Source organism: Capra hircus (genome assembly GCF_001704415.2).
Source record: "Capra hircus breed San Clemente chromosome X unlocalized genomic scaffold, ASM170441v1, whole genome shotgun sequence".
In the NCBI taxonomy this organism is placed as follows: Eukaryota; Metazoa; Chordata; class Mammalia; order Artiodactyla; family Bovidae; genus Capra; species Capra hircus.
The window spans coordinates 11,836,775-11,863,878 of NW_017189517.1; positions in this window are offsets into that span (position 1 = coordinate 11,836,775).

The window sequence follows — 27,104 nt, forward strand, 5'->3', positions numbered from 1 at the left end:
CCACCTGCTGGTGGAAACAGGGCTCTGAAAATTCTACCAGGCTTGATTGGAATTAGTATATGCTCCATTTCAAGACCAGTTATCAAATCAGCCAGATAAAAATATTTGTAACTTCCAAGGGTTCTGTTTCAGGATGTAGGAGCCCCCTGCACCAAGGGTGGGGGAAGCTGCAGCCTGGTGAGTGGCTCAGAGCTGGACACTGTTGGCATCTTTGAAAGTTAAGGGCAGTTAGAATTGTTAGTCTAAACGGGAATATTAAAATGGAAAAAGGTGTCAACAAGAGGCGGCCAAGCTCATTGGAGAGCTCATTCAGGGTGAGGAGAGAGAAAATGAAATTTGCCCACGAGAGAGCCATCCTGACTTACTCCACTGATGGAGGTGTGACTTCGATAGGGGTTACGGTCTAGTTTGGTGATGGTACATGCCATGATTTTCTGAATTGTACTGGTTCCAAATTGATTTCTTACCTCACTGGCTTATTTATCATTTGGTTTCTAGCCCCTATCTGCTTCCCCCAAAGGATCGGAGGCGGCTTTCTTCCCTAGTGAATCTTCAAACAGGACCATTTTGAAAGACCTTTTCACACTGCCAGCGGCAGCGGGAGCCGGCAAGGCTGCAGGAGGCAGGCTGGGCCCCCAGTTCTGGTTACTGAACTATTCAATATGCCAAGTATTTACAGGGCACCTGTGTGCATAGTTCTCTGGCTACAAAAGAGAAAGAAAGGCTGTTTCTGTCCTTTCTACTTGGCTCAATCCACTCCCAAGGCCTTGGGAACTTGAAGAGGTGGGGAGCAAAGGTGAGAACCCTGGAACAAAAGGGGACATGTGGCAATTAAGAACTCAGGAGCCTCCTATAGACACTAAAGGATGGCCGGGCCCTTTTAGACATCACCGCCCATGCTTCCCAAACTGAGGCCCGCAGACCCTTAGGGCTCCAAGACAGTGTGCTGGCCACAGGGTAGGACTTGAAACCAGCAGAGAAAACGTATGTCTTCTTTTTTATATATTTATTTATTTTAATTGGAGGCTCATTACTTTACAATATTGTGGTGGTTTTGCCATACATTGACATGAATCAGCCATGGGTGTACATGTGTTCCCATCCTGAACCCCCCTCCCACCTCCCTCCCCATCCCATCCCTCAGGGTCATCCCAGTGCACCACCTGAGCACCCTGTCTCTTGCTTAAAGATATTAATTAGAAAGTGAAGGCAGGGAGGGAACTTTGTTTTTCCTTTTTTAGACTTGTTATCTCTATGTTAAAACAAACACATAGGCATTTATAAAATGAAAACATGAGATTTCAAAGAAACTCCCTGCTTATGGCAGACTGCTTCAGATTATGCTCTGAGCCAGCCTCCCCCAAACCTCTCCCTTCGGTGGGACTTGTATTGGGTGATATTTCTGTGGGGAATTTTAAGGGCCTCTAAGAATTATGACTGTACATCCCAGTGCTGCCCAAGTCCCGTATCAATACAATGTGCACCACAAGTGTAATTTCAACTTTCTAGTAGCCATGTTCAAAAGAGAAACGGGACGGGTGAACTTGATTCTGGGAATAGATTTACCTTAAGGTGACATACCCCAAATATTGTTATCTCAACCTGTAATCAATATTTTAAAAATTAGTAATAAGATAGTTCACTTTCTTTTTTTTCACAGTAAGTCTCCGAAATCTGGTGTGTATTTTCCACTTACCACACATCTCAGTCCAGACCAGCCACCTTCCCAGGATTCAACAGCCACACGTCACCAGTGGCAACCTTGACCCCACTGGCCCTGGGCTGACAGCCTTCCAGAGCAGAGGAGCCCGACTGCCGAGAACGCACTGCGTGGGCCTCACCTTCTCATTTTGTAAATGAGGAAACAGGGCCAGGACCGGAAGGTACAGTTTCTAGTCTGTCTTCCTAAACTTTCCCAGAAAACTTTGTATTCTTATGTCAGATCCTTACCATTTTATTCCTTTACAGCGTGACTATTCTCTTGCTTGGAGAGAAGACAGACACACACACACATATACACCCACAGAGTATTTGCTCACATCCTTTGCCTTTTGCTTTCCACATTCCCTTCCTAGCCCCACACAAACCAAACTGCTCTCTCCTGTGGCCTGTTGCCCCCAGGTCCAGCCTTCCAGACAGAAAAAGCAGACACTCCAACCCAGGTCAGTAGTTCATAAGTGCTACTGACTTCACGTGCAAAACCCTCTCCATCCCCACCCTGACCCACTCTACACACATTCCCACATTTTCAAAGAGGCCTTCTGGAAATCACGCCTTATCATCACTTTGTGGGTAACAATGTATCAGGGCTATGGCCTTTTGGGGTGGGGTGGCTCAGTGCTATTCCAGGAACCTGTACAGTCATTGTTACAATCAATGAAAAAATCCAGTGACTCTAAAGAAGAAAAGGAACTCACCCACAAGCCCTCTCCCCAAGCATAAGCACTGCTCATAGGATTTCCTTCCTGCACGGGGCCTTTTGATGGGCCTGAGACACTCGGAGGAGGGCCAGCTGGGACCGGGACCACAGTGGCCGAAACCTTGTCTTAGTGAGTTTCCCACAGCTTGGCTGCTTGCAAGGGCTTCCTAAGGAAGGGGAGTCCCAGCCCCTCCCCCCAGGCAGTCCCTCCTTATAGACGTGCACTTGCCAGGGACTGGCCCACTCTGTCCCCAGCACAGCCTGAAGCTGTCAGTTGTGCACACAGGAGCCCAAGCAGCCTGCGGAGGTTCCTTGACCCCACTGGCCCCGGGCTGACCCCCTGCCAGAGCAGAGGAGCCCGACTGCCAAGAATGCACTGGAATCCCGCTGAGGCTGGAGCCGAGGCCGCGAAAATGCGCGGAATGCCATTTGTTCAGACACACTGGCCTTTGCACAGAAAAGCTCTTTGGGCTTCAACAAAGGTAGGATGCATTGTTTCAGGACTAAGGGTCTGATCCAAGTTCACTTCAGTCGGTCTTAAAAGGAGGACGCCAGCTCATTAAAAACAGAGCAAAGCAGCAGTGCTGCAGAGATGACTTGAACTTGACAAAGTTCCCACCCGGTCTCAATTTTGAGACTGATGTCAGATCTCATGTTAAAAAGAAAAACCCAAAGGAGAAAAAAAAAAAAAAAAGCCCTTGGGCTGTTCACAAAATGGGTACTCATAAAGATAATTTCACTGTGATCTACGGTGTAAGGAAAAGATTTAAAAATGACTATGATTTAGAAAATGATTTTTGTAATTTAAAAATTATTAGAATTAATTTTCATTAACTTGATGGGATTCCATTTTGGTCGTGGTGGAGGAGTGTGTGCTAGTGAGAGGCGTGGTAAAGTAACATCAGAACTAGGCTGGGGCTGCCTAACATTTATCTAATACTTTCCATTTGACACACCTTTTTTAAAAAGTATTTTTCCCACATAATTAAAATATAACCTTCAAGGTAAGCAAACGGGTATTGGCTGTTACTATGGTGAGATGAGGAAACTGAGGCAGCTCACCAAAGGTGAAGGGACTAGGTGACAAGGCTGACAAGGCTTATCCATTAAAAATAATGTTAATAATACAATCACCATTTTAACGTTATTTTTACTGTGTTAATAATACAACCATTAGGGACTTCCCTGGTAGTCCAGAGGCTGAGATTCCACACTCCCAATGCAGGGGACCTGAGTTTGATTTTTGGTCAGGGAACTAGATCCCATGTGTCACAATGAAGATTGAAGATCCCATGTGCTACAACTAAGACCTGGTGCAGCCAAATACATAACTATTTTTAAAACATCTCACTCTTTAAAAAAATTATCAATTATATCACACGTTATAGCTTGGTGTAACAGGCAAATTTGGCCTTGGAGTATAGAATGAAGCAGGGCAAAGGCTAATAGAGTTTTGCCAAGAGAACTCACTGATCATAGCAAACACCCTCTTCCAACAACACAAGAGAAGACTCTACACATGGACATCACCAGATGGTCAACACCGAAATCATATTGATTATATTCTTTGCAGCCAAAGATGGAGAAGCTCTATACAGTCATCAAAAACAAGACCAGGAGCTGACTGTGGCTCAGATCATGAACTCCTTATTGCCAAATTCAGACTTAAATTGAAGAAAGCAGGGAAAACCACTAGACCATTCAGGTATGACCTGAATCAAATCCCTTATACAGTGGAAGTGAGAAATAGATTTAAGGGATTAGATCTGATAGACAGAGTGCCTGATGAACTATGGACGGAGGTTCATGACATTGTACAGGAGACAGGGATCAAGACCATCCCCATGGAAAAGAAATGCAAATCAGCAAAATGGCTGTCTGGGGAGGCCTTACAGATAGCTGTGAAAAGAAGAGAAGCAAAAAGCAAAGGAGAAATGGAAAGATATACCCATTTGAATGCAGAGTTCCAAAGAAGAGCAAGGAGAGAGAAAGCCTTCCTCAAAGATCAATGCAAATAAATAGAGGAAAACAACAGAATGGGAAAGACTAGAGATCTCTTCAAGAAAATCAGAGATACCAAGGGAACATTTCATGCAAAGATGGGCTCAATAAAGCACAGAAATGGTATGGACCTAATTGAGGCAGAAGATATTAAGAAGAGGTGGTAAGAATACACAGAAGAACTGTACAAAAAACATCTTCACAACCCAGATAATCATGATGGTGTGATAACTCACACTCACCTAGAGCCAGACATCCTGGAATGTAAAGTCAAGTGGGCCTTAGGAAGCATCACTACAAACAAAGCTAGTGGAGGTGATGGCATTCCAGTTGAGCTATTTCAAATCCTAAAAGATGATGCTGTGAAAGTGCTGCCCTCAATATTTCAGAAAATTTGGAAAACTCAGCAGTGGCCACAAGACTGGAAAAGGTCAGTTTTCATTCCAATCCCAAAGAAAGGCAATGCCAAAGAATGCTCAAACTACTTCACAATTGCACTCATCTCACACGCTGGTAAAGTAATGCTCAAAATTCTCCAAGCCAGGCTTCAGCAATACGTGAACCATGAACTTCCAGATGTTCAAGCTGCTTTTAGAAAAGGCAGAGGAACCAGAGATCAAATTGCCAACATCTGCTGGATCATCGAAAAAGCAAGAGAGTTCCAAGAAAACATCTATTTCTGTTTAATTGACTATGCCAAAGTCTTTGACTGTGTGGATCACCATAAACTGTGGAAAATTCTGAAGGAGAGGGGAATACCAGACCACCTGACCTGCCTCTTGAGAAATCTGTATGCAGGTCAGGAAGCAACATTTAGAATTGGACATGAAACAACAGTCTGGTTCCAAATAGGAAAAGGAGTATGTCAAGGCTGTATATTGTAACCCTGCTTATTTAACTTGTATGCAGAGTACATCATGAGAAACGCTGGGCTGGATGAAGCACAAGCTGGAATCAAGATTGCCGGGAGAAATGTCAATAACCTCAGATATGCAAATGACACCACCCTTATGGCAGAGAGGGAAGAAGAACTAAAGGGCCTCTTGACAAAAGTGAAAGAGGAGAGTGAAAAAGTTGGCTTGAAGCTCAACATTCAGAAAACTAAGATCATGGCATCTGGTCCCATCACTTCATGGCAAATAGATGGGGAAACAGTGGAAACAGTGTCAGACTTTATTTTTGGGGGGCTCCAAAATCACTGCAGATGGTGACTGCAGCCATGAAACTAAAAGACGCTTGCTCCTTGGAAGGAAAGTTATGACCAACCTAGACAGCATATTAAAAAGCAGAGACATTACTTTGTCAACAAAGGTCCGTCTTGTCAAGGCTATGGTTGTTCCACTAGTCATGTATGGATGTGAGAGTTGGACTATAAAGAAAGCTGAGCACCAAAGAACTGATGCTGTTGAACTGTGGTGTTGTAGAAGACTCTTGAGAGTCCCCTGGACTGCAAGGAGATCCAACCAGTCCATCCTAAAGGAGATCAGTCCTGGGTGTTCATTGGAAGGACTGATGTTGAAGCTGAAACTCCAATACTTTGGCCACCTGATGCGAAGATCTGACTCATTTGAAAAGACCCTGATGCTGGGAAAGATTGGGGGCAGGAGGAGAAGGCGGTGACAGAGGATGAGATGGTTCGATAGCATCACCGACTCAATGGACATGGGTTTGGGTAGACTCTGGCAGTTGGTGATGGGCAGGGAGCCCTGGCTTGCTGCGGTTCATGTGATCACAAAGAGTCAGACACGACTGAGCAACTAAACTGAACTGAACTCTAGCTATGTGCATGCTCAGTCACTTCAGTTATGTCCAAGTCTTTGGGACCTTTTAGACTGTAGCCTGCCAGGCTCCTTCCTCTCTCCATGGAATTCTCCAGGCAAGAATACTGGAGAGGGTTGCCATGCCTCTTCTAGGGAATCTTCCCAACCCAGGGATTGAACCTGGATCTCCTACATTGCAGGCAGATTCTTTACCCACTGAGCCACCTGGGAAGCCCTATCACTTATATGTATTCAGTTCAGTTCAGTTCAGTCGCTCAGTCGTGTCCGACTCTTTGGGGATACAAATGAGAAGTAGAAGTGCAGATGTGGAAACAAATGTATGGCTACCTGGGCATAAAGGAGGGGAGGGATAAATTGGGAGATTGGGATTGATGTGTACAAATGACTATGTAAAATAGATAATCAATAAGAACCTACTGTATAGCATAGGGAACTCTACTCTGTGATGACCTACATGGGAAGAAAATCTGAAAAGGAGTAGACATATGTATATGTATAACTGATTCACTTTGTTGTACAGCAGAAACTGACACAACACTAAATCAACACTATGCCAATAAAAATTTTAAAACAATAATACAATCATCATTATCATCAGCCTGCCAATAACATCTGACATATATACTGCCTCCTTCATGCTAGTTACTGTGGTAAGGGCTTTGAATATATTTCCTCATTTTGCTAACCATAGCTCTATGGGAGAAGGTGTTGTCATTCTTCCCAGTTTATAAATGAGGAAACAGCAGCGCACTGGTATTCAGTACCTTGTCTAGAGTCACACAAGCTAGTATGTGTCAGAGCCTGTATTTGAACCCAGACCTCTCCAACCCCTAATCCTCCATCCCATCACCTTTTCTCCTTAGCAGAGTGGAAAGAGCATTTGAGAAATATGGACAGTAGTAATTGCAGCTCTGTCATGTTTGACTCCAATATACACTCCTTCTTTCAGCATTTATTGAGTGACTACTATATGTATGGCTCTGTGTGTGTGTGTGTGTGTAGGGAACATGGTGGCGGGGGCAGAGGTTAGAGAGAAGAGATCATTAAGAAATTTGCTTATTTACTAATTGTGAATTTATTTGTCCACTGTTCCTGTCCTCATCGTGTTCATCTCCTGGACGAAGGCATGGCAACTCACTCTGGTATCCTTGCCTGGAGAATCCCCATGGTCAGAGAAGCCTGGTGGGCTACAGTCCATAGGGTCACAAAAGAGTTGGGACACGATTTAGTGACTAAAACAACAATGATTGATAATCTACTGTGGGAGCCAGTCCTCAGCTTAATGCAAGAAAGGGAGGAAGGGATACACTCTCCCCTGAAAACAGCATAAGGCAGGGCCATGGGGCCATGTGACCAGAGCAAGGCCAGGGAGAGCAGGAAGCTGCATGTGATTGGAACCTAGGGTGTAGGGAAGCTTGAAACAGTAAAAGGGGGTCCAGAAAGGCAAAAGGCAATTTAGGGCCAGATGCTTGAATGGAATGCTGAAGAGCTGAACTTTTATTCCTTGGGTGATGGGGAACCATTGAATAATTTTGAGCAGAAAAATGAGAGAAGGATATAACATGCTACACTTTTTTGGGGGGTAGGGAGGAGTCAGTATGGCCACTCTTTGAGGCATGCAAGATCTTACTTCCCGGCGTCTGCAGTGGAAGCACCCAGTCTTAACCACTGGACTGCCCGGGCTTGCTATGCTTTTTAGGGAAGCGTGCAGGAGAGGCTGGAGAAAAGTGCCTTCACTAAGAATGCTAGAATAAGATCCTGAGTTTCGAGTGGAACGAGAGACATCAGATGATACTTCCTATCAACTATAGCATGCGCCTCATCCACCACCTCTGAGATTCCAGTTAGGAGGAGTAAAAGCATTGCCATGATCTACTAACTTAGTTCTTAGGAAGAAACGAACAGGTCCTCTTGGAGGGCATTCCAGCCCACTTATGGAGGGCATTCCACCTACTGTATTAGTTTCCTAATGTTACTGTTAACACAATACCACAAATGCAGTGGCTTGAAATCACACAGATTTATGATCTTCAAGTTCTGGAGGACAGAATTCCTAATATCAAGGAACTGGCAAGGCTGTGTTCCTTTGGGAGGCTTCACCAGAAAATGGGTTTCGTTCCCTTTTCCAGCTTCTTGAGGCTGCCCACATGTCTTAGTGGATGACGCCTTCCTTCACTTTCAAAGCCAGCAACCCAGCATTTTCAAATCTCTCTGACCTCTGCTTTCATTGCCATATCTCCTTCTCTGACTCAGAGTCTCCTGCCTCTCTGTATATAAGGTCTTATAAGGTCTTTATAATGACAATGGGTCCACCTGGATAACCTCGGATCATCTCCTCAACTTGAAATCCTTAACTACATCACATCTCCCAAGTCTCTTTGGCCATATAAGATAACAGGCTCTGAGGATTAGGCTGTGGACATCTTTAGAGTGGCCATGGCCCATGCCCATGCTCCTTTAATTATCTATTTCTCAAGCACCTTAGAGAAAAATGGCTGTCCATTAACTGTAGCTATCTATTTAGACTTTTTTCCTGGTACTTGAAATATTAATAACCTCAGATATGCAGATGACACCACCCTTATGGCAGAAAGTGAAGAGGAAATGAAGAGCCTCTTGATGAAAGTGAAAGAGGAGAGTGAAAAAGCTGGCTTAAAACTCAACATTCAAAAAACTAAGTTCATGGCATCCGGTCCCATCACTTCATGGCAAATAGATGGGGAAACAATGGAAACAGTGACAGACTATATTTTCTTGGGCTCCAAAATCATTGCAGTTGGTGACTGCAGCGACGAAATTAAAAGACAGCTGCTCCTTGGAAGCAAAGCTATGAACAATCTAGACAGCATGTCAAAAAGCAGAGACGTTACTTTGCCAACAAAGGTGCATTTAGTCAAAGCTATGGTTTTTCCAGTAGTCATGTATGGATGTGAGAGTTGGACAATAAAAAAGGCTGAGCACTGAAGAATTGATGCTTTCAAACTGTGGTGCTCGAGAAGACTCTTGATGGTCCCTTGGACAGCAAGGAGATCAAACCAGTCAATCGCAAAGGAAATAAACACTGAATATTCATTGGAAGGACTGATGTTGAAGCTGAAGCTCTAGTACTTTGGCCACCTGATGTGAAGAATTCACTCATTGGAAAAGACCCTGATGCTGGGAAAGATTGAAGGCAGGAGAAGGGGACAACAGAGGATGAGATGTTTGGATGGCATCACTGACTCGATGGACGTGAGTTTGAGAAAGCTCTGGGAGTTGGTGATGGACAGGGAAGCCTGGCATGCTGCAGTCCATGGGGTCTCAAAGAGTTGGACATGACTGAGCGACTGAATTGAACTGAACTGAAGACTTTTTTCCTGATACTTGAGAAAACTCTGATGAAGACACCAGTTGGGCCATAAGTTCATTTGGATTTTTCCATAAGACATTATAGAAAAATCTGAAGAACTTTGTAGGCAATCCCGTATAATGCCTCCTACAGGGAGATGCTATGCTTGGGTTGGTTCCCAGAGGGCTGCAATTACTGAGGTAAATCTTTGGACCAAAGTAGGACTGCCCTTGCCGTCAGTGAAGTGAAAATCACTCAGTCGTGTCCGACTCTGTGACCCCATGGACTGTAGCCTGCCAGGCTCCTCTGTCCATGGAATTCTCCAGGCCAGAATACTCGAGTGGGTAGCTGTTCCCTTCTCCAGGGGATCTTCCAAACCCAGGGATTGAACCCAGGTCTCCTGCATTGCAGGCAGATTCTTTACCATCTGAGCCACCAGGGAAGCCCACCCCTGACCTCAGAGTTCCTGTAAAATTTGTTCTCAAAAACCACCTTGCACAGGAGCCTGAGAGCTGGCATTCCCTGCCCAGCCCTGGAGCTGTCACAGGCAGCGAGGAGTTCACACAGTTCCTGGGAGCAGTTCAGCAGTGCTGTAGCCCAGGGGGACTGTGAGGTCTTGTTATCCAGGGAATTCTGGGACTGCAAACTAATTTTCTTGTTTCACCTAAGGAAGGCCAAATAGAAAAGTTAAATGAGATGATGAAAAGAAAAATTCACTGTATCGCTGCATGGGGGCAAAACGCTTTTAGCGATCCATGTGAACCCTTCCCATCTTGTGAGGAGGTTAATCAAGAGCTGTCTGGATACATATCTTGACTGCGTGCTGGACCCTCTGATGGAAACCCCATCCATTTGAATTTCAGACAATGGTTGAGTTAAAGATTTCTTTTCCCATGGCTATGAATAAATGAGCAAAAGCATGGTGTAAACTAGAACGCCTGGATGAATGAAAGAGAACGAATGTCTCCATCCCCCACAAGCACTGCAGATGTGTGCACTGACAAAAATATAATACGCTGATTAAAAGCCATTCTGTAACTGTGAAAACTGACAACAAATTGATCATTATGCCATTGACAAAGCATTGACCTGTGAGGAACTAAAACCTTAAACTGCTGTTTAAAGTCTCCTTTGGCCACATAGCAATACACGTGTATCAGTAATTTACTGGACACATTTCTGAATACTTTTGCCACTCTCAGAATACGTTTACCTTTGACAACATTGGTTGCCAGTGGAGAACATAGCTTCTTGAGATTAAAATGGATCCTATCCAGAACCAGGACCAGAGTGTGCCCATTGGGTTTGTCAAAAGGATATTAAAACACGAAGACAGAAAATAACAAAGGAAAGATGTAAGAAAAGGGAGATTGGCAGTATAAAGCTGTATAAAAACCAATTGGTCAAATAAATATGGATTTTAAATTAAAAAATTTGATTCAGTGGATCCTTCAAAGAGTTCCATTTAATCGTTTTGTTCGGCTGAACTTGATGACTGGATGAAAATAATCTTGGAGCCAGCTTGTGGTGTCTGGCACACCCCATCTCTGCTTTGGATCACTTTGTGTATGCATAGAATAAGCTTCAGGGCTTTAGCATTCCTTGACGTTTAGTGTACTTATTTTATCAACTGCTTTCAAAGGGACCTTTAAAAGACTTCTTTGCCCACTCCACACACCACCCAACCCCGGCCTGTTTCATGGCATTATTATTATTTGAGCTGTGTTTTGAATATATTGCAGCTGAACCTCTGGAACTAAAATGGAAGGTTTTGAGTGATGTAGCGTCCGGGGCCTAGACTAGCCTCCCCCAGACAAATGCCTACTGATCTTCGGAGTCAGCTGCCCAATGGCCATGCCTCCATTGCCCAGAGGAATGGGCCTTCCCTCCGTCCCCGCCCTGTGACTTCTCCCACAGCCCCCATCACACCACCCGGCACATGATTTGTGTACCTGTCTCTCTTCTTCAGAGATGCTTAATGCCTCCAAGGCAGAGGCCTTCTCTAATTTTTTTTTTCTAAAACTTATAACAACTATTTCAATCACACAAGTAATATCTCGAAACAATTTCATTGTTAAAAAAGTGTAAATAAATAAATGGAGATAAAATACCATTTCCGTTCATTCCCCTATTCCCATTCCTTTCACAGCTATCCAAATCCTTCTATTTTGTTTTTAGTTTTAATTTTATCATTAATTGTGTTTATAAGCACCTGACATTAAATTTACCATCTTAATCATTAAATATAAACTTAAGCATAAAGTGGTAAGTATATTCACATTGTTGTACAACAGAGCTCTACAACATTTTATTCTTGCAAAACTGAAATGCTATGCCTATCTAACACTATCTCTCCCCCACTGCCACCCAGGCCTGGGCACCTTTCTCCTTTCTGTCTCTGTGAATGTCATTACTCTAAGTACCATATATGAATAGAATCATACAATATTTGTCCATTTGTGACTGGCTTATATCACTTAGCATAACGATGTCAAGGTCCATCCATGGTATAGCATGTGTCAGAATTTCCTTCCTTTTAAAAAAAATTTAATTATTTTTGGCCATGCTGCGTGACATGTGGGATCTTAGTTCCCTGACCCGAGATCAAACTTGAACCCCCTGCATTGAAAGTGCAGAGGCTTAACCGCTGGACCACCACGAAAGTCCTAGAATTTAAGGCTGGATAATATTCCATTATTCCATTATATGGCTCTATATTTTGTTGATCCATTCATTCATCAATGGACATTTGGGAAGCTTCCATTTCTCGGCTATCGTGAATAATAAAGCAGTGAACATGAGTGTGCAAATATCTCTTTGATCTGCCTTGAATTATTTTCTATATCTACCCAGAAGTGGCACTACTGGATTACTAAATCATCTTTCTAATTTTTTGAGGAACCATCGTATTGTTTTCCATAACACCTGCATCATTTTACATTCCCACCAATAGCAAACAAGTGTTCCCTTTTCTCTGTATCCTTGCCCACACTTATTTTTTGTTCTTTTGGTAGTTGCCCTTCTCATCGGTGGTGGTGGTTTAGTTGCTAAGTCATGTCCGACTCTTGCGACCCCATGGACTGTAGCCCACCAGGCTCCTCTGTTCATGGGATTCTCCAGGCAAGAATACCGGAGTGGGTTGCCATTTCCTTCTCCAGTTCTCATGGGTATGAGGTGGTATTTCATGATGGCTTTAGAGAAAAAAAATTCTCTAATGATTACTGATGTTGAGCATCTTTTTGATGTTGGTCATTTGTATATCTTCTTTAGAGAATTGTCTGATGAAGTACTTTGCCCATTTTTAATCAGCTTAGCTTGTGTTGTTGAGTTGTGTTAGATGTATGATTTTCAAATATTCTCTCACATTACACAGGTTGTCATTTGAGTCTGTCAGTTGTTTCCTTTGATGCATAAACATTTTTAAGTTTGATGTAGTCCCATTTGTCTTTTTTGCTTTTGTTGCCTCTGCTTTTGGTGTCATATCTATCCAATAAAGCATTGCCACATCCAATTTGTTGAAATGTTTCCTCTATGTTTTATAGTTTTAGGTCTTAAGTTTAGGTATTTAATCCATTTTGAGTTACTTTTTGTATGTGATGTGAAGAAAGGGTCAACCTCATTCTTTTGCATGCAGACATCCAGTTTTCCCTACACCATTTGTTGAAGGAAGCATTCTTTCCCCCTTGTGTTTCCTTGGTGCCTTTGTTGAAGATCATTTGACCAATATATGCAAGAACTTATTTCTTGGCTCTCTACTCCATTGGTCTATATGTCTTTATGCCAGTGCCACACTGTAACGATTACTATTGCTTTGTAATAGGTTTTGAAATCAGGAAGCATGAGGCCTCTAGCTTGTCCTTTTCTCTAAGATCACTCTGGATATTCTAAGTCTCTTGAGATCCCATATGAAGTCTAACGGCAATTTTTGTATAAACAGAAAAATCTAGCACTCATATGTAATCTGTAGTTTTTTTTAGAATATTTTTTTAAAAAACTGAAATGAAATCAGACCAGGCAGACTTCTCTGCTTTTGCCATGCCTCAGCCTCATGGTGGTGACTGTTGAGCGCTCCCAATTCTTTTAAGCCATTGCACAGTCTTCAGATGATATGTAACTGTCTCCTATATGTCTCAGGTGGCTTCCCACATGGGTCAGAGATAAAGAACCTGCCTGCCAATGCAGGAGACATAAAAGATGAGGATTCTATCCCTGGGTCAGGAAGATCCCCCGAGGAGGGCATGGCAACCCACTCCAGTAATCTTGCCTGAAAAATCCCACGGACAGAGGAGTCTGTCAGGCTACAGTGCATGGAGTTGCAAAGAGTTGGACACGACTGAGCAACTGAGCACAAAAACATGTTTGGTAATGGTTTGATAGTAATAGGTACTGTGCTAACCTCTAGGTGTCAGAAGGGAAAACATAGGTAATAGGATACAGCTGTGAACAAGACAGCCAGGACATCTGTCCTCAGAGTGTTTACATGCTAGTTGGAAGAGAGAGATAGTAACCCAAACTGGAAGACAATTTTTGATTATGGTAAATGCAATGAGATATATCAAAAGATCACATGATGACATTGTCTAAAGGTTGGAGGGATCTTGAATTAGTCATGGGTCATGGAAGGCTTCAAGGAGCCATTCATGTGGCACGTAAATGTTTGTTGAATGACTGAATGAATGAACAAGCAAATGAAATACAGACTGAATAAATAGAAGTAAGTTGGTTTCTGGTATGAATATATGTTTATCATTCCATACTGTATGTAACTCCGTATACAGAACAGCTATAGCTGTTCTGTAGAGACTTAATTGTCTTCTAAGAATAGATCATGGGGTGGGTAAGTCCAGAAGTCCCCAGGTTAGATGATGCCCTAACTCAAGAAGGGGCCTAGCAGAGTCAATGATGAAGATCGAGATTTTTACTCTTGGGTAACTTGAGGCTTTGAAGCTCCTAGGCTGATGCCCTCTTCCTTAGGGGAAGGTTTGAGAGAGGAGGTACCACGAGTTTAGTGTGGGTAACGTCAGTTGTCTAGCAGCACCTGGCACAGGCAATTATAGGATGTGCACCTACAAGGAGATCTGAATTTGGGAAGAGGAAAGACTTCACGGGAACAGGAAACAGTGAGGAGGAGCTGGGGTGGCATCAGATCTTCCCAGAACACGGAGGCAGAGCTGATGCCAGAGCCAGAGACACTGTCCTCAGTGACACCATTGCCTTTTCGGGGCTGTACTCAGAGGGGTGGCAATAGACCTTGGGTGCCAGGCCAGAGGATGTTCCATGGCTTTTCCCCTGGAAGGGTGATAGTAGGAAATTTTGGCCATAGATGAGACTTCTCCCTTAAGGTTTTGTGTGACAGCACCCATGGGGATTTGGCTGGGTTTTCATGAATCACTAACCTGACAGGGAATTCCTAGATTTCTGCTTATATCCTAAATGGAAGTTTCATGTCCATGGACATAGACATATATATTCTCTGAAAGTCCATTGCATGACAATGGCCCTTTACGTGTATTTCCCAATACGGTAGATCCTCTACGTGTGAGCCTTCAAGCTGCAAGCTTTCAGCCACGTGAACGTGCATTTGCATGTGCAGTCATGTAAGCTAGTTCACGTGTCTGGCATATATTGTCACATGCGTGCATCCTCTACAAGTGGTTGTACTTGTGCACTTTACTGTAAAGTACTGTAAAGAGTACAGTAGTGTAGTATTTTTATTTCAAGCCCAGCATGTCTGGGAGCAAGCATAAAAGCAGCAGCCATATAGCTGGGATTACTGTACTTTTCAAGGTACTGTACTGTAAGATGGGCTTCCCTGGTGGCTCAGACAGTAAAGAGCCTGCCTGCAGTACAGGAGACCCGGGTTCAATCCTTGGGTCGGGAAGATCCTCTGGAGAAGGAAATGGTAACCCACTCCAGTATTCTTGCCTGGAACATCCCATGGATGGAGGAGCCTGGCGGGCTACAGTCCATGGGGTCACCAAGAGTCGGAGATGACTGAGTGACTTCACTAGGTATTATTTGTGTGAAAAGTATTATAAACCTATTACAGTACAGTACTATATAGCCAACTGTGTTACTAATAGTTGGGTATTAGGCTAACTTTGTTGGACTTACAAACAAATTGGACTTAGGAATGGGCTCTTGGAATGGAACTTGTTTGTATGTAGGGACTTATTGTAGTCAGGCACAGATTCAAACCACTTAAAGGAAGATGCCATTAAAAGACCTGTATTGGGGATTATGAGTCCTAGGTCTCAAGCCTATGACATTTCACATGATGCCCAACCTCCCTGGACTGCAGTTACCTCATCTAGAAAATGACCACATGATTCCAGCTGCTCCTTTCAGCATGAGATTCAATGATGATATAACTCTTGCAAGTGTAGATATTCCCCTGGGACCCATGGTGATTTTGTGCAAACCACAGAGGTCAAATGGGCCCAAGCCTCTTGGGTATGGAGGAGGAAAAACAGTACATTATTTACAAGATTTCCTAGATTCTGAAGTAGTTGGGTTTGTCAAATATGCAACGATGAAGGAAATTAGAAACATAAGGTTAGGAGTGAAGGGCTGCCACTCTCCCCTGGTGGTCCAGGGATTAAGACTGTGCTTCTGATGCAGGGGGCTCTGGCTGGTCCCTTATCAGGGAACTAAGATCCCACAGGCAGCCAAAAGGAAAAAACAAACAAACCACAAGAAAAACAAATGTCAAAGGACAAGAAGGAAAAATCAAAAAATCAAAACATTGGAGCTTTATTCCCAAGTTGCAAGGTACAGCTGTCGGGAATGTCCCCCATCCTCCTCATCCCCCAACTCCCTGTACCCCTGCCTCCACTGCCCCCATCCCTGGGGCACTTCCTACCCTTTAGAGACTGTGCAAGCAAGTCAGCTGGATCCTTGGACCCAAGCAAGCCCCTCATCTATTTGCCCTATTTCCTGATTCTGGAGGACCATACTTCACTCTAGAATCCTGTGGAATATCTCAGTGACTGCGGTGGTCAAAGTTTTGGATATATTGAGTTTCTCCATTTGGGGGTTCATGTGCTTCTGATGGTTTGAAAATCTGCTTTCAATGAATCTTTCCGTTGAATGTTCTGTAGTAATCAGATGGCTACAGAGTTAGATATGGTTCTTTTCACTCCAGATGCATCTGTAGTAACATTTAGTAAAATTCTTTTGTCAACGTAATAAAGCAGAAAAACCAGAAGGATCGATAGCCCCCACCTGTGGGGGGAAGTTATGCGTAGGGAATAGAAGTTTCAGAAATAGTGTTTTAGAGGGTTTTCATCTTTGCAATATGTATTTTTTTAAAAAGAATGACAGTTGAGAATGTTCTGCTTGCTATTTTGATATCACTTAGGCTAGTGCAGATGGTGATTGCAGCCATGAAATTAAAAGATGCTTACTCCTTGGAAGAAAAGTTATGACCAACCTAGAGAGCATATTCAAAAGCAGAGACATTACTTCTCCAACAAAGGTCTGTCTAGCGAAGGCTCTGGTTTTTCCAGTGGTCATGTATGGATGTGAGATTTGGACTGTGAAGAACGCTGATCGCTGAAGAATTGATGCTTTTGAACTGTGGTGTTGGAGAAGACTCTTGAGTCCCTTGGACTGCAAGGAGATCCAACCAGTCCATTCTGAAGGAGATCAGCCCTGGCATTTCTTTGGAAGGAATGATGCTAAAGCTGAAACTCCAATACTTTGGCCACCTCATGCGAAGAGTTGACTCATTGGAAAAGACTCTGATGCTGGGAGGGATTGGGGGCAGGAGGAGAAGGGGACGACCGAGGATGCAATGGCTCGATGGCATCACCGACTCGATGGACATGAGTTTGAGTGAACTCTGGGAGTTGGTGATGGACAGGGAGGCCTGGCGTGCTGTGATTCATGGGGTCGCAAAGAGTCGGACATGACTGAGCGACTGAACTGAACTGAACTGAGGCTAGAGTATGCAGCCAGTGGTGGGGGCCCTAAGCAGGACCCCCGTTCCACGTAGTTCACAGTGTTGACACTGAAATTGAGGAGAGGGACAGAAGCCCTGGGTTGTGGAGCTGCAAATTTTGACCCCATCCAAGTGGGAGTCCTGAACCCCCAGACGACAGTGAGACCCAGAGGATTGAGTCCTGCCAGAGCCACCTGTACTCACCAGATGGAACTCTCTACAGGGGAGGTGCTGGTGTCCAGGGCATGGCAGCCACAGGAAAGGTGAGGCCAGGGGAAAGAAGTGGTTCCTGTCTCCAGGAGCAGCTGTGAGATCAGGTGTGCACAATCCCGAGGCAATAAGGAAGTGGTGACTGGTGACCGGAAACCCTATGGATCAGAAAGTACTGGGGGAACTGCCAGATGGGGAAAGAAGAAAGGCAGGAGGTCCATGGGGTGGGGAGAGATGCTAATGAGATGAGAGCGCAGGGGGAAGGGCAGGAGAGAGATTCCTAAGAAGAGACAGACAGCAGGTGTTGATGATAAAACTCAAAGAAATAAAGTAGGAGCAGACTCATTTATCTTTTTTTAAATTTATTTAAAAAATTTTTATTTTATATTAGAGCATACTTGAACAATGATGTGTTAGTTTCAGGTATACAGCAAAGTGATTCAGTTATACATATTCTTTATTTAATTCTTTATTCGTTATCTAATTCTTTCCCCATGGAGATTATTACAGAATGTTGAACAGAGGTCCCTCATTTATCTTTTAATCTTTTTCCTTCCCTTGGGTTGGAGAGACTTGGTGGGGTGTGGCTTTAAGGCGTGGGCAGCCTGGCCAGCACTGCTCTCCTTCCCCATCTGGCCTGAGCCTGCCCTGACCCTGAGGCTCTGGTTGGAAGGGTCTCTCAGTTCTGACCTCTTGCTCTGTGTACCCTCCCTCTGCCCACTTCCGCTTTCGCCTCCTCCTGCCCTTCCTCCACTTCTCCTTTCTTTCTCTTTGGCTTTCCTCCCACTTTGCCAGCACCACCTCCCCTTGAGCTGGCCTTCAGTCCGCCACTTGCAGGGCCTCGAACCAAAGTGAGGATGAGCCAGGACCTGAGGATTCCATGTTATGGTGACAAAGTTCCAGTTCAGCACATGGACTGTGTTGCCATGGTCTGCAGGAATATAGATTTTTCTCTGCAGAGCTGTGGGGTTTGTCAAATGGAGCTCTCACCTCCTGGGGATATCCCCTGGGCCTCATGGGGAGATGCTTCTGGCCGTTGCCTCCCTGGCTTCCTGCAGATAGATTTGAAAAAGGTCATGCTAATGGTATTTTGTCTGTTGCAGTAAGATTTGTAGACAGCCCGGATTGGCAAATAAGGGGGGGGGGGAAATCCCCCCAAACAAATTACAATCCACTTCATGTTTACTAGCCCAAAGCAAATGTGCTTTATAGACTCCAAATGTGTAGCTCAAGGTTGCCAACTCTTTGTGCCTCCAGCTGACTTCCCAGGCCTCGACCCTCTCAGTAACCTGTGGCTCTCCAGGCCCCCATAGGAAGTGACAGCTGTAAGGAAATTTGCCAAAGGGGGTCAGAAACAAGGACTGTTTATGAGACCTCAGCCCTAAAGAGTGGATGAGCATATTTCTAAGCACTCCTCTCAAAAAAAAAAAAAAATCAGAACCCACAGTGTGACTAAGATCAAGTGCACTGACATCAATGACCAGGGGAAATAATTAAAATTTGGACTATGTGTTTGCCAGAATTATGACAACCAGTACTTTTCGTAAATCTGGAGCAGGACCTTAGCAGGACTGCCAGGGTCCCTTTGGAAACCTGATCTGTGTTCCTCTGGCTCTGTTCCCCACCCCCACCCCCTCCCATCCTCACTTAGCTTTTGGTAGCATTTCGAAGCCTTGGTATCACCGAAGGCAAATGATAGAACACACATTTTGAAAAGGACAGCTTTGTTGTTGCCAACATCACGGGCACTGTTTGTTAGAGTTTGTTGTTTCTGGACGAGGATAGGAAGTGGGAGGAGGAATTTGATCTAGCCCTTCCAGCTAGAACTCTGTGAGCTGTGAGACCTGGATCCTGCTGCTAGGCCAGCCACTGCCAGAGCTAGAGTAGGCCCTTTATCGGACTCTCTCTGCACACTGATCCTGGGGCCCACTGCCCCCATATAGAGGGAAACACGGGGATCCAGAATGCTTCCCAGTCCCCTCCTGGCTTTCTTGCGATGTAGTTTAGATGCTTTAAAAGCAAAAAAATGAAGAGCACAGTTGAAGTCCCAGAGAAGTTCTTGAGAAACACACATTGTATGCAAGGGGTTTCTGGGTACAGCAGCGGGTCAGGTGTAGAAGAAAGTTCTAGAAAGTCTGCTGCTGTGACCACTCTAGGATCCTTTGAAGTCAGTGTATCCCACAGAAGCAAAAAGCTGATGCTTTCTTCAGGAAGAAGAGGTTAGTCATTTGTACTGATGTTTAACTGTGACATGATGAAGATTATTTCAAACTTGTCATCCAACTGGGAAGTCACACATAGCATGTATGACATGCGATATATATTGTACATGTCTATGTATACAGATGTAACTCAGTGACAACCTGAACTTGAGGTCCTGCACAGAATTGGGGATACTTCCTAAGAATCTGGTATTTCTTCAGAGAAACACTAGGTGGCATGGAGAACTTAATAAATAGAAAACACCAATATCACAAATTAGAAAGTAGAAAATAACCTTCTCCTTCAATTTGCAGCAATTATAAAACTTCCCCATCAAAGTTCAACAGGAAACCATCAGGAATATGGCTAATGTTCCTTCTTGAGGCATTCCCAGAGAGAACTGGGCTGAAGGAATTCCTTCCCCAAATCTCTTCTCATAATCTTTTCTTGAGTATTGCTTTATAAACATGATGATAAATTCAAAAATATAATTGTTACCATGGCCAGATTCCTTAATAGAAAGCAGTCTATTTCTGTCAGTGTGGACGTGTATTTCAATTGAGAAATCCTGACAGACTTTTCTCCTCCCTCTTTTCCTTTATGAAATCAGCCAAGGGGTTGAGGGTAGGGGCATGGGGCAAACAAAACCAACTCTCATCACTCTTCTCCAAACATCCCTTTGGCTAAAATAGTAGGATTTTCCCTGCCATTTGGACATTCACATGTTTGCTTCCCTGTGTTCAGGGCTGGAAAGAAGAGTATCTTTCCCATGATGCCAAATATGAAAACATGGGGAACAGGTGTCCGAGTTCAATAACTATATCACTTCTGACAACACCGCATCCTCTCCTTTGCTTAGCAAAGCCTATAAGGAAAAGCAAAGCTCCGTCACACGAAGACATTCTTGGCGCACCAGGTACTGTTTATCAGAGCCTGGCTTCTTTAAAAAGGGCCTCTTCTGTCCTTCTAGTAGTTGAAAGTCCTAAAACACACACAGTTTCTAGCCACTTAGCAGTACCATGGTCTGCTGCTGCCAGACAGGCAACAGGCTAGTAAAGGCAGGGGTGACAATTCTTGTTACTTAGAGCGATGAGAGCAGTGCTTTGCAGATTTAATATAGTCCAGGAATAAGAGTCAGCCAGAAAAGGGGATACTCCCAAAGGCCTCAGCTCTGAAGGGGAGCTGTCTTGTCATAGCTGACACCAATGCTGGAATAGTTGGACATCTCACGCCTAGTCAGAGGACTCACAGGAAGTAATCAAGACACCCCAGTCCAGGTTCCATAGAGACAGTGATCAGATGCCAGGGGATGTGAACATATGGCTTCCCTCCCCCCTTGACCAGCTGTGTGACCTGACTCTGAGCCTCTGTGTGCTCATCTGTGAAATGGGCATTATAACAGTGTGGTATAAAGAAGCACGTTAAATGGGAAGTCCCCTGGGGTTGGGGGCGCCAGGTCATACTGCAGTGTTATGATTCCAAGCAGCAGCAGCAGAAGAACCCAGATGACACTGCTCTTGTCTTCTGACTTCAAGCAGAAGCAGCCAGAATAAGACAGTCCAGTTTTGCAGATGGATCCCAGCAGAGTGAAGCTACATTCAGAAAGTGTTTCCTTACCTCAGTTTTTTTTTTTTTTTTTTTTGCATTTTAAAGTGTCTCCCTCTTACTCCCCCAAAAAGGAAATTCGGCTCACAAGATCTCTCTCTTTTTTTTTTTTTATTCTTCAAATTTTGTTTATTTATTTTATTTCTTGGCTGCGGTCTTCATTACTTGGCATGGGCTTTATCTAGTTGCGGAGAGCAAGCGCTACTCTTCATTGCGCGGCTCGGGCTCCTCACTGTGATGGCCTCTCTTGTTGCAGAGCACAGGTTCTAGGCTCGTGGGCTCAGTAGTTGTGACTCATGGGCTTAGCTGCTCTGCGGCCTATGAGATTCTCCCACACCAGGGATTAAACCTGTGTCTCCTGCATTCATTGGCAGGTGGATTCCTATCTACTGCAGCACCAGGGGAGCCCAAGATCTCTTGCAATCCACCTTAAAGTGCAGATTTGTATAAGTCCACTTTTTGTTAAATGAATCATGCTAATTTCCACAGAAAAGTATGTAAAACACACACACACACAAACAGAATTTAGCAGGCATTTAAAGCAGAAGGAATAGTTTCTTCCTTGAGGATTTTTGGGACAATGGTGATAAAACCCATTATAACCAACCTGGTTGCATTTTCTCTGAAATTTTGAACATCTCTGTAGCTCATGTTCCCTCTCTCCCTGGGAATGAAGGGTCTGCTAATACAATACACCAAGGATTATAACCATTTTGTTATTGTACTGCACTTCTTAGAAAGGATGGATTTGTTTACAAATTAATCAGGTAAATCCTTTTCTATAAAAATGACCATGTCCTAAATGATCAATTTTGCAAATGTGGATTTTTTTTCTCGAGGAAGATTATCCTTTTCCCCCTCTCAGTGTATTATGAAAATTTTGAAATACACAGCAAACTTGAACTATTGATATTTTCACAGTGAGCATCTATATCCCAATCACCTAGATTTTGCCACCGATATTTGACTTTATTCATTTAATCAGGAAACATGGAACTATCCATCCCTCTTCCAACTACTCATCCATCTTATTTTCTTGATGCACAAATGTGGCTTTTGGCCTAATTCAAAATTTGAATTTGTTCAAAGTGCTATCCATCTGCTGGGACTCTTGTAAAGCTTGCACTCTTCTCCCACTTACTTAAAAAGAAACATCAGTGTTCACCTGAAGACTCCATCTTCACTGATGAGTTCACTGGTGCCCTTGTGATGCCTCAGTCAAAGAAGGCAGCGCATCTCTGCTGATGGACTGTGAACCATGGCTCAGTGAGCTCAAGGTCAAAGTGGCCCCATTCTGGGCTGTGCCTGTGCCTCAGACTAAATAAAGGATTTTCCAGGGTCCTACTGGCTTGGATTGCCATGAGGGCCTGGGTACCAACATGTACATACTTCCTTTGCTTCCATCCCATTCTCCTTGAAGTCAAATTAATTTTCAGTCCTACCACCATTTCCCTAGGTTAGGCATGGGCGACCCACAGCTTGCACACCAAAAGTGTCAGGCTTTTACACATTCGCCAGCCTGCAATGCTAGCTGACAGCCTCTCCCAGGTGTCTGAGTGCCCTTCATCCTCCATTTTTATGCTTTGATCTTGTTTCCCCGGGGCCTTTTTTATCTTGCCCACAGAAAATGTGTGATGCTCCCTCTGATGATCTACTCAGAGCTACACTTCCCTCAAATACTCGAAGCTCTAAAAGTACTTTTCAATAAATTTTTTTCATTTTCACATTGTAATAGACCTCAGATAAGAGGATATTACCGAGTACAAACTAAAGACATGTATACTAAGGTGTGAGTGGCTGATAGACTCTTATCCTCCCAGAGATTAACTGCCTTTTATTTCTTAAAAAAAAAAATTTTTTTTTTCATGTGGTGTGGCATGTGGGATTTTAGTTCCCTGACCAGGAATCAGAAAGGTAACCCCTGTCTTGGAAGTATGGAATCTTAACCAATGGACCACCAGGGAAGTCCCCTTAACTGCATTTTAAAAGAAAAAGATACTTACTAGCTCAGATGGATCTTGGGATGATGGTATATGTGGGAAATCATCATGAGGCCCATCACAGTGACCCTTGTCTGCTTCTAGACCTGTGCTCCCTTGGTTCCCTTCACCACAGTGTACACAGAACAAGAATGTGTTACGTTTGACTCTTTTCAGAGAAGTTGCCAAGCCTTGCTCTAGTCCTTCAGCTCAAAAGGCATACTTTTCCCTTTGAGTTGAGCTTGTTTTCCTGTGCCATTGCCTTGAGTAAATAACATCTTAAAGTATCTTAGATAGTTTCTGGAAAGTTTAGGAGTTCTCTAAACATGGAACAACAGATGCACAGAGCATCCGAGTGGTAGGCTCTTCGCAGTGCTTCAAGGGTCCCATTGTTTCTGACAGCTAGAGTCCATCTGCCAGGGTGGGCATCTGGAAGCTCCTAAAGTTAGAAAGTCTTTTTTTTATTGGTTTATCTCAAATGAACTTTGGGGGACATAGATCCTCGTATAGTGCTCGAAGCTTCTGCCCAAATTTCCACATCTTCACCACGCACCAAATACTTGTTTTTTAAAAAACACATTATTTCTGTATTAGAAATTTTTATTCACATTTCACTGACAAAGCCATAACATGTCCCACAACAATTAAATTATAATAAGCTCCTTGTATGATATGTGATTTTTGAAGAACTCTTATGTATATAATCTTATTTGATACAACAGCACCTGTGGATAGGCAGGGCACATATCAGTTGGAATATGATTAATCTTGTTTTGTAGAAGTGGATAACACAGAGATTCTATCCAGATTTCATATAATGTGCCAGCCCTGGAGCTCAACATGCTCTGTCTTTCTAGAAAAGTTCTCAGCCATGGAGCATTCTACTAAATTTGGACATTATTAAGCTCAGTTCCTGAGGAAGAATGGATATTCTTGATATTCTTTTAGATGAGAAAATGGAGGCCCAGAGAACTAAAGAGACTTGCTCAAGGTCACACAGCTAATGAGGGTCAGAACTCAATTTCAGATCTTCTCACTCCTACTAGATTATAGGACCACACTGATTGGATTGAAGGGGTAAGCCAACTTTTGAGAGTGTTGCTTGTGTGAAAGGGAAAGATTTGGATTAGGGGCTGTTGGTATATGGTCTCTAAGACTGAGCTTTGGGAGTGGCATTTCCATTCTTCCTCAAGAACTGAGCTTAATAATGTCCAAATTTAGTAGAATGCTCCATGGCTGAGAACTATTCTAGAAAGACAGAGCATGTTGAGCTCCAGGGCTGGCACATTATATGAGGTCTGGATAGAATCTCTGTGTTGTCCACTTCTACAAAACAAGATTAATCATATTCCAACTGATGACTCACTACCGCACATCTGAAGACATCAAGAATTAATAGCACTACAAACCACTTGGCCGAAATAATCCTCAACTTGGGTCACCTTGTGGATCTGAGACCAATCTCTCCACCCTTCTTAGCAGGTCTAGGGGTTCACATTCTTTCTACTTTCTCTTCGAGTAAGTGTCAACTCTGATCAGTGATAAAAGTTGGATGCTGAGAGCAAACTGGGCAAGTGCCAATTTCCAGAGTCTTCTCTGATGACTCTGTTGCATCCTGCCTTCCCAAGAACCTCTCACCCACATCCAAGCCAAACATCTCAGAGGGGTTTAGAGCAACACTGCCTTTGCTGTGGTTTCAAAGAGAACTTTAAAACCAAACCCAATAGATAATAAGGACCTACTGTATAGCACAGGGAACTCTACTCAATACTCTGTAATGACCTATATGACATCACTTTGCCAACAAAGGTCTGTATAGTCAGAACTATGGTTTTTCCAGTGGTCATGTATGGATGTGAGAATCGGACCATAAAGAAAGCTGAGCACCGAAGAATTGATGCTTTTGAATTGTGGTGTTGGAGAAGATGCTTGAGAGTCCCTTGGACTGCAAGGAAATCAAATCAGTCAATCCTAAAGGAAATAAACCCTGAATATTCATCGGAAGGACTGATGCTGAAGCTGAAGCTCTAATACCTTGGCCATCTGATGTGAAGAACCAACTCATTAGAAAAGACCCTGATGCTGGGAAAGATTGAGGGCAGGAGAAGGGGGAAACAGTGGGTAAGATGTTTGGATGGTATCATCGACTCAAATGACATGAATTTGAGCAACCCCGGGAGATGGTGATGGACAAGGAAGCCTGGCGTGCTGCAGTCCACGGGGTTGCAAAGAGTTGGACATGACTGAACAACAAAAACTGATTCACTTTGCTATACACCTGAAACTAACATAGCAATGTAAATCAACTATACTCCAATAAAAAAAAAATAAAGCCAAACCCAGTTTCTTATTGATGACCTTTAAAGCATTCTCCTATTGGTTCATTGACATGGAACAAAAACAGGAATTATTGCTTATATTCAGTCTGGATCTACTTGTCATCAAAATAATTGGTTGAAAATTAAAAATGCAGCTAAAACTTTTTTTGGATATCATCTAGCAAAAAAAATCACTGAAAGAGTCAGTATTTACACAAAGTCAGAAAACTGGTTTGTATCCAAAGATGCAGCTTAATTTTAGAACATGCATGGTTTGTCAAACCGAATGTTTAAAAGAAAGTTGCTTCTTTCTGGGTGGGTCAGACAAAAGATAGGTCACACCAGGAAAAAAAGACTTCTTTTTAAAGAGATGGAGTTATCAAAGCCAATCAAAAGAAAAGATTTAAACATCCTACTCAACCCTAAAACCCAACTCCTACCACTCAGCATCAGAATCTGTTTTGATGCTGAAAATCTATGAGATCGGAGTTGATCTACGTCTCAGCATCTAGCGGCAACCATCAAGTCAACCAGTGATCCAAATCATTCAAATACCGTGCAAGAAACTTGGCATTGAAAGCTTCATTTTTTTTTTTTTCATCAAAAATGTCTCAGCTTCCTTTGGACAGAAATGGAAAGTGACATTTCAAAGTTTAATCCCTTAATATGTAGTCTGGTTCTTTCCAAAGGTTGCAAGATTTCCAAGTTCTGGAATTCATAACTAACCATATGGAAACAGAATCTTAGCTTCCCAAATATTGTCAGAGCATGAGTGACTCTCGTTGACACTGGGCAGGACCATATGTCCAGTCATCCCTCTTTAGCTGTACTCTTTGCCAGGACAAACCCTTTCCTCTCATAAGACTAGTGTCTTTACTGTGCCAAGCACATTGGATGTTTGATTTCTTCCATCAAGACTTTGCCCTTACCACTCCGCCTACCTCTACTCCACAGAGTGCCTTCCCTGTTTATGTTTCCAGATCCATCTCTGATTCCCCCTACCTGCGAAGCTTTCTTTGATGACTACAACCAAGAAGACTCTCTACAATTTCTCCCAGCTCGTGGGGTTTATTATCTATATCATACAGGTTGAGACTCAGGTGTCCATTTTCCAGTCATGACACACTGCCATGGCTCAACTCCCAAACTAACCTCTCAGAGAACAAGAGCAAGTTTGAAAGTCAGATGGAAGTCTCTTCCACTTAGGGGCCCTCTACTTTCTAGCTGTGGGAACAGTGTACCTCTTCCAGCTTCCCTCATTTTTTTTCTCTAACAGAAACCACAGTATCTGTTAATATATTACAGGGTTAAGAGAGAAT